The 12,500-nt window shown below is 38.8% G+C and overlaps 1 protein-coding gene across 6 annotated transcripts in view; it reads left to right on the forward strand.

Annotated features, from left to right (window-relative positions):
- The window catches only part of LOC144980491 (uncharacterized), a 45,403-nt gene that overhangs the window by 71 nt on the left and 32,832 nt on the right, over positions 1-12,500 (forward strand). For 2 of the 6 annotated variants that reach the window (XM_078928105.1, XM_078928101.1), the window contains exons 1-2: positions 1-8; positions 2,695-2,787. The exon at positions 1-8 is cut by the window's left edge and continues 71 nt beyond it. The gene's annotated coding sequence lies outside the window, so the exon portion shown is untranslated. Of the gene's footprint in view, positions 9-2,694; positions 2,788-6,675; positions 6,740-6,871; positions 7,097-12,500 lie in introns of those variants that run through there. The other 4 variants (XM_078928102.1, XM_078928103.1, XM_078928104.1 and 1 more) reach the window with 4 other exon arrangements.

Raw genomic sequence — 12,500 nt, forward strand, 5'->3', positions numbered from 1 at the left:
ATGTTAAAGTAAGTAGATAAATGCAATGATATTTTCTTTTCTTTTTTTTTGGTCGAAATTGATTATAGAAATTTTATTTTACCAGTGCAATCTCTCTCTGTCAGTGAGCACTCTCTACTTTCTGAGTTGACCGAGTCAGAGTGTATCAGAGTGACAAAGTGAGTTGGCCAAGTCTAGACTAGAGATTTAGTGTCTCGAGTCTTAATTTTACTTCTTAGGCCAAAGCTATTGAATCAGCAAACAAGATCAAAACCCCAGGTGTATGAAGTGGGGAAATGAACGGAGATATAAAAAGGCCGGCTCTATTTCTCCGAGCGCTCAGGAAAATAAACTTGAACGCCATCTCTCCGAATGGTCGGGTAGCCTCCAGTAGCTGATGGGTTACGGACGCGATGTCGATGCAAAGTAAATGATGCTCAAACAGAGTGGACAGGGAATTCTCACGAATCATCAAGCGAATGTTTGTAGGCACATTGTTGACAAAGATGTTATCAAAAAGTTGTGCTATCGCGAATACTCCATGGCGCATTCACTTTTGCACTTCGCACTGTTCTATCAAAGAGAGAACAGAAGTAAACCTAAATACCAAAACCAAAGTCTCAAGACAGGAACAGAGGTTGAAAGACAGGATAGCACAAACTCAAGATAGAAGCTAACAGAACGTTGGGAATAAAAGACAGAGCGCCCAAGCACTGGCAAAAGAAAACCAAAAAAAAAAAAAAAAAAAAAAAAAAAAAAAAAAAAAGTACACATTTGGAGAAAGAGCTCAAGTTTATTTTCTCGAGCATTCGGAGAAATAGTCACTTCGTATAAAAAGTCTGGGTTAAGGGCCACATTCATATTCAGAGTGTAGGTATTGGATGAAGATTTCTGACACTGACAGCACTACGGTTTTTGTTTGTTCAGCATACTGTCGTGCTGGCAGTGCCAGTCTTTCCGTCCCCCATTTGCACTGTGCAGAAAAAACAAACTGTTTAGCTAGTGAAAATAAATTTCAAATTTTGTTTCCACAAAATTGTGAAACCTCCTGTTTTTCTTGGTTTCCGACAATTGACCATTTAGAATAATTGTTGCATAATGTCATTCTTATGCAAAATAATGTTAATTTTCTTATGAGCTCATTTGTGACCGATGATGATGGTGATCCGAATAGCTCAGTTGATATAGCACTTGCTTCACATGCAAAAGGATCGGTATAAATCCCAGGTGAAGTCGAGATTTATTCTTAACCCCCTGACTACCCACTTAATAATTAGGTAGCTGGGTCTGTTAGATCTGGCAGAAATTACTTTGCAATAGACTAGCATCCTATCCAAAGGGTAGCAAGCGATTGCTGTAGAAACGGGAATAAACTTCGGATCCATGGGCCTAATGGCTATGAAGGACTACTCAATTGTTACCAAATGTCTCAAAACGGTATTTATTTCGGGATGGAAAAGAAAGGAAAATGTGATTTTAAATTTAAAACGACAAGAAAAGTAAGATCTCAGGTTTTGTACTGTTAACAAAGTAGAGACAATTCTCCTCAATGTAATATATTACCAAAATAAAAAAATTTTTTTAAAAAAATCCAGCAAAAAATTAAATATCACTAAAACACAATAAAACCAAAAACAAAAACAAAATAAAATAAAACAAAAAAAAACAAACAAAACCACTCAATTTAAAGGGGAATATAGAAAGACAACCAAAACAAAACAAACGAAAAAAAAGCAAACAATTCAAGCTCCCCCTCCAAAAAACCCCAAAAAAACAACAAAGAAACACAACCAAACCAAAATACAAAAAAGGCACCCCCCCCAAAAAAAAAAATGAAATAAAAATAAACCCAACTAAACAACAATAAAATAAAACAACTAACGTACAAAAATGTAATATATAAACTTAATCGAAGTATCTTATTTTTGTCTTTAAATTCAATTTTCTAATTCTAAGTCACCCCCAACATCATATTGTTTTGGTGATGTAGCTATCTAGACATTTGGTTTCTTGTTTTATTTTGTTAATCAAACCCCATAATCTACAGAAAAAAAATTTCTAAAAAGATAATGAAAGGAAACACTGATGATACAAAAAGTATGTTTTTTTTTTTGTGCGGCTATGTGGCCATGTAGTATGGCACTCGCTTTCAGATCAGAAGGTCTTGGGTTCGAGGCTCGCTCAGCGCATAGTTGAGTCCTTGGAAAATGCTCTTTACTCACATTCTCTCATCGTATTTTGGTGTAAAACGAGTACCTGGCCGTTAACAGCATTGTCTCTGTCTGAATAAATTATAATATCGCCTAAAAGGCATCATGTTCCATCTTACATGTTAAGTGTTGCTGTTGTCCCTTGTAAAGCACTTTGAACACATTTAGTGGATATTGTGCGATATAAAAGCTCAATTATTTTTTTTTCATGGTTGTCTTCTTTAAAATTTTATCGAACTAAATCCATGCTGTAGCCAAGCTCAGCGTTATGTTTTTTGCTTCGAACCCGAAAGGTACCGAGTTTGACAACCTCCTGCATGCTTTGTCACTTTGCCCCAGTTCACTGTGCTGACTGCACAACAGCTGATGTCGGAGGTTATTCCAGTCTTCCCTTGGAATAGTCCTAGTCCTAATGACAAATAACCCCATTGGGGATGAATAACAGCAATTTTATTTATTCATTTATTTCATTATTTACAATTTGATTAAAATACTCTCTCACTAGATGGCGCTTCCATGCTGTAGCTACGGAGGATTTACAGGATTGACAATTTGCTTTTGTTGATTTGATTGGTCGCCCTTAATCTGGAGTCTCATGGTGAGTCGTACTGTAGGTAACAAAAATCGATCGAAATACGAGTTTTTATATATGGAACTTTTTTGGGTGAACTGTTATCTCTCTGGCAAGATTTGAGTACACATTCAGATCTGGTCCTACAGAAAGATAAATGAACAGATTGAGATAAATTAGTGAAATAGTATAGCAAATAGAAAGTCAATGACCCCCCCCCCCCCCCCTGGAAAAAAACTCAACAAAACAACAACATAAATAATAAACAAAAAAACAAAACAAAACACCTCCAATTCCTTCACTCCCTACCCCCAGAATGAAAACAAAAGTAAATGAACTCATTGAGGTGAAATAGTGAAATAGTATAGCAAATAGAAAGTCAATGAAAAATCCCTGAAAATAAAAAATAAAAAACCCCAACAAAATAAAAATACAACCCCCACACCCAAACCCCCCCCCCCCCCCCCCCCCAGCGATAAGTAAAATAACCATAAAACACAACAAAATGAATAAAAACCAAACAACAACAACAAAAAAAGCAAAATCATAAACAAAACAAACAAACAAACCAAATCACCCAGTTTAAAGGGGGAAAAAGACAAACAAAACAAAACGAGAGAAAAAAAGCAAACAAATCAAGTCCCCTCCCCTAAAAACAAAACAAAACAAACAAAAAACAACAACAAAGAAACAACCAGACCAAAATACAAAAAAATGCACCCCCCCCAAAAAAAAAACAAAAAAAAACAAAACAAAAACAAAACAACGAAAAATGACCCCCCCCCCCCCCCAAAAAAAAAAAAAGCCAACAAACGTACAAAAGAATACCAATTAACCCTTCCCCTCCTAAACAAAAAAAAAAAAAAAAAAAAAAAATAGAACAAAGCCAAAATAAAAACAAAACAACAACAAACAAACCAAAAGACAAAACAACACCCCGAATCTATTCATCCCCTCCCCTCCATCCCCCCCCCCCCCCAAAAACAAAAACAAAAAACAAAAACAAACCCCCCCCCCCCCAAAAAAAAAAAAAAAAAAAACAAAAAAAAAAACCCAACAAACTAAACCAAAGTTAAGCCTAGCCGCTTCATACTCTGTAGGTTAAGTCCTATACTATACCTATACAACTTACAACAATTTACTACTAATCCACTGCCACTGACAACCGTTCAGTATCACTGAAACGTGAGTGGAGCAGGCACTTATGTTGGTAACAACAAGATATGAAGTGAGTAGAAAAGTGCCAGAAGACAATAGAGAATAAAAAATTTTTCGCGGCAGTGGTGGGGTTTGAACCTGCGACCTTATTGGTACGACAACTCCGCCTGGCAGGTGAGAGCGTGGCTCTACCGTGTGTATCACTGACACTGTTAAAGGAATATTGGTGACAGCACGCTGTCATATATTATTGTCAAAGACTCTTCTCAAGTAGTGCGGGGCGGTCCTTGGCAAGCTTAAGGACCACGGTCCTACGGTCCTTGGGAAATGAAGACCGCAAGGACCGGTCCTTTTCGACATTGAACATTCCTGACAGACTGTTGGAAATTCGAACCGGTTTGACCTTTGAGACCGTGGGATCGTTCATTCTTGAACCGTTAAAGACCGCTACACGATGAAAACCGTGGTCTACAGGAGTAAAACACACGGAGTAGTCACACTCATTTCAAATTGTAACCTAATTAGAGAAGAGGGGTGATGCCTTCTTTATTTGCTCACCGTACTTCATTGTTACTTCGATAATTTAATAAAATTTGAAATTTATCCCCATTAACGGAGATAATGGCACCGCCCAAGGCGTTGATCGAGTTGTTCGTGGCGTTGATACACACACGCAACTCCTACCCCCCCCCTCCCCCCCCCCCACACACACCACATTAGAGGGCAGCGAGCATTGAAGAGTAAGAGAGAGACGTGAAGTTATAATAAGAGGGGGTGGATGAGGTAATAAGAGGGGTCGATGGTGACTTTTCGCCAGATCTAACAAACTCAGCTACCCATTCATTGCTGAGTAGACAGGGATTCAGAAAAAACTCGACTGCACCCGGGATCGATCTCTGGCCCTTTGCGTATAAAGAGAGTGCTCTATCAACTGAGCTATCGGGGTCCCCAAATATTCTATTGGACTTTTTTAAAATTCAGACGTTATAACTGGGTTTTTTGGAAGGAAGAAACTAATGAAACTCATATTATTTGATTAGTAAAAACACCGAACGAAATTTTAATATTATTGTATTATTTTAAATGACAACACTGCGATAGAAAGGAGTGGTGACAAGAGATGGACAAAAGAAAACAAAAAATCGGATTTGCTACTTGCTAGGTTCCACACACACACACACACACACACACAAACACACACATCTTTAGTAGTCACATACATTTCAAACAATAACCCATTAGAGAAGAGGGGTCATGCCTTCACCATAGATCATTGTCATTGCGATCATTATGGTGTAGTAAATTTTGAAATTTACCCCGTATAATGGAATCGTCCAAGGCGTGCGCCTCCTGTTCCCCCCATCTCACACACGAAAGGGCGGTTTGCGGAGTGGAGGTTGGTGGTCGTCTGCCTGTATGGTCGTCTGTGTCGTTTAGTGTATTGCAAAGGGGGGTGGGTGCGATTAATTAAGTGGGATGGGTGGTGATTGGTGGAAGATAGGCAACCGAAGCAACGAATCGCTGGGGAAGTAGTAGGCTATGGCGCGAGACCGTAGGACCGTGGTCCTTAAGCTTGCCAAGGACCGCCCCGCACTAGTTGAAAGGTGATAAGAAGTGAGGACCGCCGCCGGTCTTCCCCTATGGGACCGGTCTTCGGTTCACAGCTAAAAGACCGTGGGACCGCCGGTCCAGACCGGTCTTCAGCGCGTATTCTCAAGTTCTTTGAACCCGTAATGCTTGCGTTATCTGTTCTATGTCTGTGCCTATCGTTTAGGGTGGGTAGTAGGTAGGGAACCGCTCTGCTGTGTTATGGGAAAACGACGTATCTCAACTGTTTTATTAAAACAGACAAACTGGACAAAAAATTACACATCTATGGTCTTATTTATGTGCGTGTGATAGACAATGGAAAAAAAGTGCTTTATCTCCTTTTTGTTGTTGTTGTTGTTGTTGTTGTTGTTGTTGTTGTTGTTGTTGTTGTTCTTCTTCTTCTTCTTCTTCTTCTTCTTCTTCTTCTTCTTCTTCTTCTTCTTCTTCTTCTTCTTCTTCTTCTTCTTCTTCTTCTTCTTGCGGCTATGTGGTCTAGTGGTATGACACTCGCTTTCGGATCGGAAGGTCCTGGATTCGAGCCTCGCGCTCGCGCATAGTTGAGTTCTTGGAAAAGGCTCTTTACTCACATTCTCTCACCGTACTCGGGTGTAAAATGAGTACCTGACCGTTAACAGCGTTGTCTTTGTCCGAAAAATTGTAATATCGCCTAACGGGCGTCATGTCCCGTCCTACATGTTAAATATTGCTGTGGACCAGGGACCCCTTGTAAAGCGCCTTGAGCACATTTAGTGGATATTGCGCTATATAAAGCTCAAAGCTCAATTTCTTCATCCTCTTCTTCTTGCTCCCCCTCCTTTCTTGCTCTCTTCTTCCTTCTTTCTTTTTTTCTCCTCCCTCCCCGCTCTCTCTATGGATGAGTGGGAAGGAGCAAATTAATCAACAATACTACACGTATTATCACACTTTTTGTCACATACGTCGCTGTGACTTGGGACGGTAGTGCTGAATAAAGGGTGACCGGAAAGTCTGGGGACGAACCTACTCTTTTTATTACCGTGTGTGTGTGTGTGTGTGTGTGTGTGTGTGTTGTGTGTGTGTGCGCGTGTGTGTGTGTTGTGTGTGTGTGCGTGTGTGTATGATTATGTGTGTGTTTGTATTTGTGTATGTGTGCGTAGAAAATAATTACACCTTTACTCTTCTGGTCAAGTCAGTTGTCAGTGGGCAGCCACAGGTGTCATTGCACTGTCCACAAGCCGTGTCTTTGAACTGTGTAAGCAATGGTGTATACTTATATAGTATAATATAAATACATCAAGTTGTTTGGTTACCCGAAACCATTTCTTTCTTTTTTTTTTTTTTTTCTTTTCGTGACCCGAGGAAGTGTGTTGCGGGGATACCCATTGGGCGACGACAGAATCAATATTACTTTGAGGATATTTCTTACACAGATGTTGTTGTGTGTTGTGTGTTAAGTGATTTAGCCGCAACGTCGTTCACAAGTTTTTCTTCGTTTCACATAATCTTGGAATAATAACCCATGTGCCTTGAATTTGAAATGTATGTTTTACTTTAATCGTATTGCCACTGACTTCTGAGATCCATGTTTGCTACTGGTGTTTGCGTTTAGGTAAATTATTCCCCTCTCCTGACTGCCGAAATCATCTTACCACCACACAACAATATATGTAAGCTTTAATGTTTATAAATTTGGGGAGGCCTTCTGAAAGCTCCTACATCCCCAATATTCTTTGCTTTTTTTAATAATGTTCTAGTAGTTGGTTTGGGAGGAGGGAGACTTAAAAAAAAGTTTCCCCCCTCCCAAACCCCCTAATAGCACATTATATATAAAAAAAGAATACTGGGGATGTAGGAGCTTTCGGAAGGCCTCCCTAAATTTGTTTGAGGGACAATAGTGAAAATTGATACTATGCGTTTAGGTAAAATACTCGCAACATCCACCAGCCCGATATAACATACTAACACACAAAACTATATATATGTAACTTTAAAGTTTATAGTCTGATTGATAGAATTTAGTGAGAACTAATCATTAAAATGGTTGTCTAAAAACAATAACGAAGAGCTGAGTGACGTCATTTCGTTCCTACCATAATCACGTAAATCAGCGGTCTTAATAAAAACAAACAAATAAAAAACAAACAATAACAAAGAGTTGAGCGATGTCAACTTCATTCATTCTATAATTTCAAACACACACATACACATACACACACGCACTCACACACAGATACACACACCTGTGACTTGATTGCCACTAATAGTGTGTTATTGTTTTGCCTATCACAACGGGGAAGAATTTGATTAATCCCCATTTTATCAATAATAATATATTTGTTCTTACCCTTAATTAACCCTGGAAAAAAAAAGAAAACACATTTTTTTTTAAATGGCCAGAAAACTCGTCCTTTCAAATATCAATCGATCCCAAACTCGTGTCATGTGACTTAAAAAAAATATTCATAACGACTTGAGAAGATTTTAAAAAAATGAGCTTTATATAGCGCAATATCCACTAAATGCGCTCAAAGCGCTTTACAAGGGGTCCCTGGTCAACAGCAACATTTGACATGTAGGACGGGACATGACGCCTGTCAGGCGATATTTCAATTTTTCGGACAAAGACAACGCTGTTAACGGCCAGGTTCTCATTTTACACCTGACCACGGTGAAAGAATTTGAGTAAAGAGCCTTTTCCAAGGACTCAACTATGCGCCGAGCGCGAAGCTCGGACCCAGGACCTTCCGATCCGAAAGCGAGTGTCATACCACTAGACCACATAGATAAGCTAAACCTTTTCCCCAAGCAAGGCATAAGGGAACTACAAGTCAAGAGTAAAGTGATATTAAGCTACCAGATAGAAGCTGTGGGCTGTAGAAAGTCATAAACAAAAAATGGATATATAACACAGCTTCAAAAGAGAAAAAAAATGCCTTTAAAAAAAACTAAAAAACAAAAAACAAACAAACAAACAAAAAAAAAACAACACAGAACGTTTCGGACTCAAAACACTTCTTCGACCGATGATAAAAACAATAAAAACGGGATAGACGGCAGATAAATGAGTTATTATAATAATAATAATAATAATAATAATAATAATAATAATAATAATAATAATAATAATAATAATAATAATAATAATAATAATTATTATTATTATTATTATCATCATTATCATTATCATCATCATCAACATCATCATCATAAGAAACCGTTTGGGTTAAGTTAAGGGAGGATAAGTACATTCACATAACGGCCACTAGTCTTCAGTATAGACCATGACGTTGTAAATGGATCCCAAGGCCCAAGGTACCCGACATAATATATTGTATATATTATGTAGTAGTAGTACTAGTTGTATGGCCCACAGAATAAAGAGGATCGAGGGATTTTATGCTATGGCCACAGTTTACAGTGTTGTAAACTTACCGACTTTCAACGCGCTCCTCATAAACATACAAAGTTAACTTATTGACCTATATATAGTTGGTTACAGCGTTCATTCAGTGTAAGTGGTGCTGTGGGGTGCTGCGCATTTTTCTTTACTTGCTACAGGAACGTGTGTGTGTGTGTGTGTGTGTGTGTGTGTGTGTGTGTGTGTGTGTGTGGTGTGTGTATATCCGTTATGTTTTGTGAAGATCAGTGGTACAATTTATAGAAGTTGAAGAAGTCACTCTTATCTTTGTTATTGTTTTTAGACTGCTATTTGGATGATTAGTTCTCACTAAATTATATTAAGGCTGCCTCTTTTCTCACCCCTCCCCCCCCCCCCCCCCCCGGGCCGATTGGATTACCGAAAAAAACGTCGCCGGCTTTTTGCGATTTGGATTTGATTGATTTTTTTTTTTATTGTGCAACTTGTGACAAGAAACTTAACAAATTACTGCATTACAACCTTTGGATTAAACATACAACAATTGTGGACTACTATTATGAAGACTAGCATCCTAGACTAGGGGGGTGAGAATAGTCACTTCGTTATATTAATCAGACCATTGATGCTATGCGTTAAGTAAAAAACAACAACCCGCATAACAGCCGCCAGTCGGATAGAACCACAGACTATTAGTCCTGTGTTATCTATGGATAGAACGTACCCACACAGAAAACGATGTGACGTATAGTCTGATTAATAGATAGAATGCGCTTGGCCAAGGAGTTCACAACATTGCCATCCGGAAGTATAACGGATCAACACACAAACTCTGTGTAACCATGAACTTTTATAGGCTGGTTAATACAGTTTAGTGAGAACAACTCACAAACGCGGATGGTAAAAACAATAACAAAGGCCTGAGTGACGTCATCTGCATACTATCTGATAGTATGCAGATGACGTCACTCAGGCCTTTGTTATTGTTTTTGCCATCCGCGTTTGTGAGTTGTTCTCACTAAACCGTATTAACCAGACTATAAAAGTTCATGGTTACACAGAGTTTGTGTGTTGGTCCGTTATACTTCCGGATGGCAATGTTGTGAACTCCTTGGCCAAGTGCATACTATCTATAGAATTGAGTGAGAACTACTCATAAAAATGGCTGACTGAAAACAAAAACAAAGACCAGAGTGACGTCAATTTTGTTCTATCACTTCGAAGACTCCAGAATCCATCGAGTATTGTATTATCTTTTATTTTACATATTAGATGTGAGGAATACTGAGATGAGGATACAGAAATGCGTGACCTTTGACAGGTACTTATACTACCGTTCTGTGGGAGAAAACACACAACCCCAACGTTTTAAAAGAATTTTGGCCAAAAAAAATCGTCCTTCAAATATCGATCATTTAAAATGCCCCCACAAACAGTCAAAAATCTCAAACCTGAGACTGACACCTCATGGGAGACTTCCATAAGTTTCGATTTTAAAATGATCCTCCTGCCCCCCCCGCCCCCACCCCCCTCCCGGTTTACGGCGGCAGCGTAGTTGAAACGACAGTTTGTGTTTAAATCATACCTACGTTCTGAAATAGGACAATGTGTGTAGTTAGATGTGCTTAAGAAACTGCTGAAATAAAAAAGAAAATGTGACAGGAAAAAAAAAAGGCGTATAAGTACAACATGTAATACAATGGAGGAAAAAGGCGTATAAGTACAACATGTAATACAATGGAGGAAAAAGGCGTATAAGTACAACATGTAATACAATGGAGGAAAAAGGCGTATAAGTACAACATGTAATACAATGGAGGAAAAAGGCGTATAAGTACAACATGTAATACAATGGAGGAAAAAGGCGTATAAGTACAACATGTAATACAATGGAGGAAAAAGGCGTATAAGTACAACATACAATGACAACTTCTGAATCTCTGTCAGACATAGATAGAGCTGCCAACCTTACGCAAATTAATGTCGTGTAATTTGTAGGCTACGCTATTTTTTAAAACCCCCTTCCAATTTAATTGTATGCTTTGTATAAAAAAAAAATCAGAATCAAATATCGTAAATTAATTGTTAATTATAATATTATCATCCTTTCCTTGTAGAAATGTAACGAAGTTGACCTCACTCAGCTGTTCGTTATTGCTTTCGATAGCTGAGTAGTTCTCACTTAATTCTATCAATCAGACTATAGATAGTTCGAAGATGACGTCACGCATGTCTTTGTTATTGTTTTTTTGCCACCCGCGTTTATGAGTAAATCTCACTAAAATGTATGAACCAGACTATAAACTTCAAGGTTACACACAGTTTTGCGTGTTGGCCAGTTTTACTTCCGGATGGCAATGTTGTGAACTTCTTAGCCAAGTGCATACTATCTATACATTTTATGTGTTGGTACGTTTTATATGGCTGGCGGATGTTGTTAACGGCCAGGTACTCATTTTACATCTGAGTACTGTGAGAGAATGTGAGTAAAGAGCCTTTTCCAAGGACTCAATTATGCGATGCGCCGAGCGCGAGGCTCGAACCTCCGATCCGAAAGCGAGTGTCATCATATCACTAGATCACATAGTCTTATTGAGATTGACGGTTGGCAGCTCTGTCTTGTCCTCAACAGTCAAGGGGCCGTAATCTGCAGACCACTAGATACACCTATCACTATCAGTCGGGGGGCTTATCTTTGTTTTAATTGGCGTAAACGTCACGCACGAATTACTTTTCTTGTTCTCTTTTTTCTTGGACACCGGAATAAGAAGTCTTTACATTCTGAGAAAAAGAGAGTAGGCTAAATAAATGGTAACCGCTATTGTTGTCAATACTGCCTATCTATCTCTTGAGAGAAGCGTAAGAATTTGTGCGCGGTCAGTGGATCTGTAAGGATTCGGGTTGTTTATTTGTTATGTGTATTTGGAGCTGAGATTATCTCTCTCTCTATTCGTCTCTCTCTCTCTCTCTCTCTATTCGTCTCTCTCTCTCTCTATTCGTCTCTCTCTCTCTCTATTCGTCTCTCTCTATTTGTCTCTCTCTCTCTCTATTCGTCTCTCTCTCTCTCTCTATTCGTCTCTCTCTCTCTCTCTTCGTCTCTCTCTCTCTCTATTCGTCTCTCTTTCTCTCTCTCTCTATTCGTCTCTCTCTCTCTCTCTCGATCTATCTATCTATCTATCTATCTATCTATCTATCTATCTATCTATCTATCTATCTATCTATCTATCTATCTATCTATCACTCTCCGTCTCTCTCTCTTTCTCTCTCTCTCTCTCTCCCTCCCTCTCTCTCTCCCTAACTCTCTATCTATCTATTTATCTATCACTCTTCGTATCTCTCTCTCTCTCTCTCTCTCTCTCTCTCTCTCTCTCTCTCTCTCTCTCTCACACACCTGTCAAAGACACAAAAGGTATTGGATGGGATGTAGAGTCCTTTCTATCATTCTAAATCCATTGCCCTTTTCTATGCTATTTAATTTTATTATTTGTATGTTGATGTGATACTGGAGTGAGGCTGTCTGGTTTTGTCTAAGCCCCAGCTTGGATCATGAAATTAGAGGGAGACATTCCATAAGCGAGTACCCAGTGTTTGGTTGATTTTTTTCCCCCCGTTTTCAATAAATAGAGGACAAAAGTGT

The sequence above is a fragment of the Berghia stephanieae genome, chromosome 10 (assembly GCF_034508935.2).
Source record: "Berghia stephanieae isolate SIO BIC M18660-M18661 chromosome 10, UCSD_Bste_1.3, whole genome shotgun sequence".
Lineage (NCBI taxonomy): Eukaryota > Metazoa > Mollusca > Gastropoda > Nudibranchia > Aeolidiidae > Berghia > Berghia stephanieae.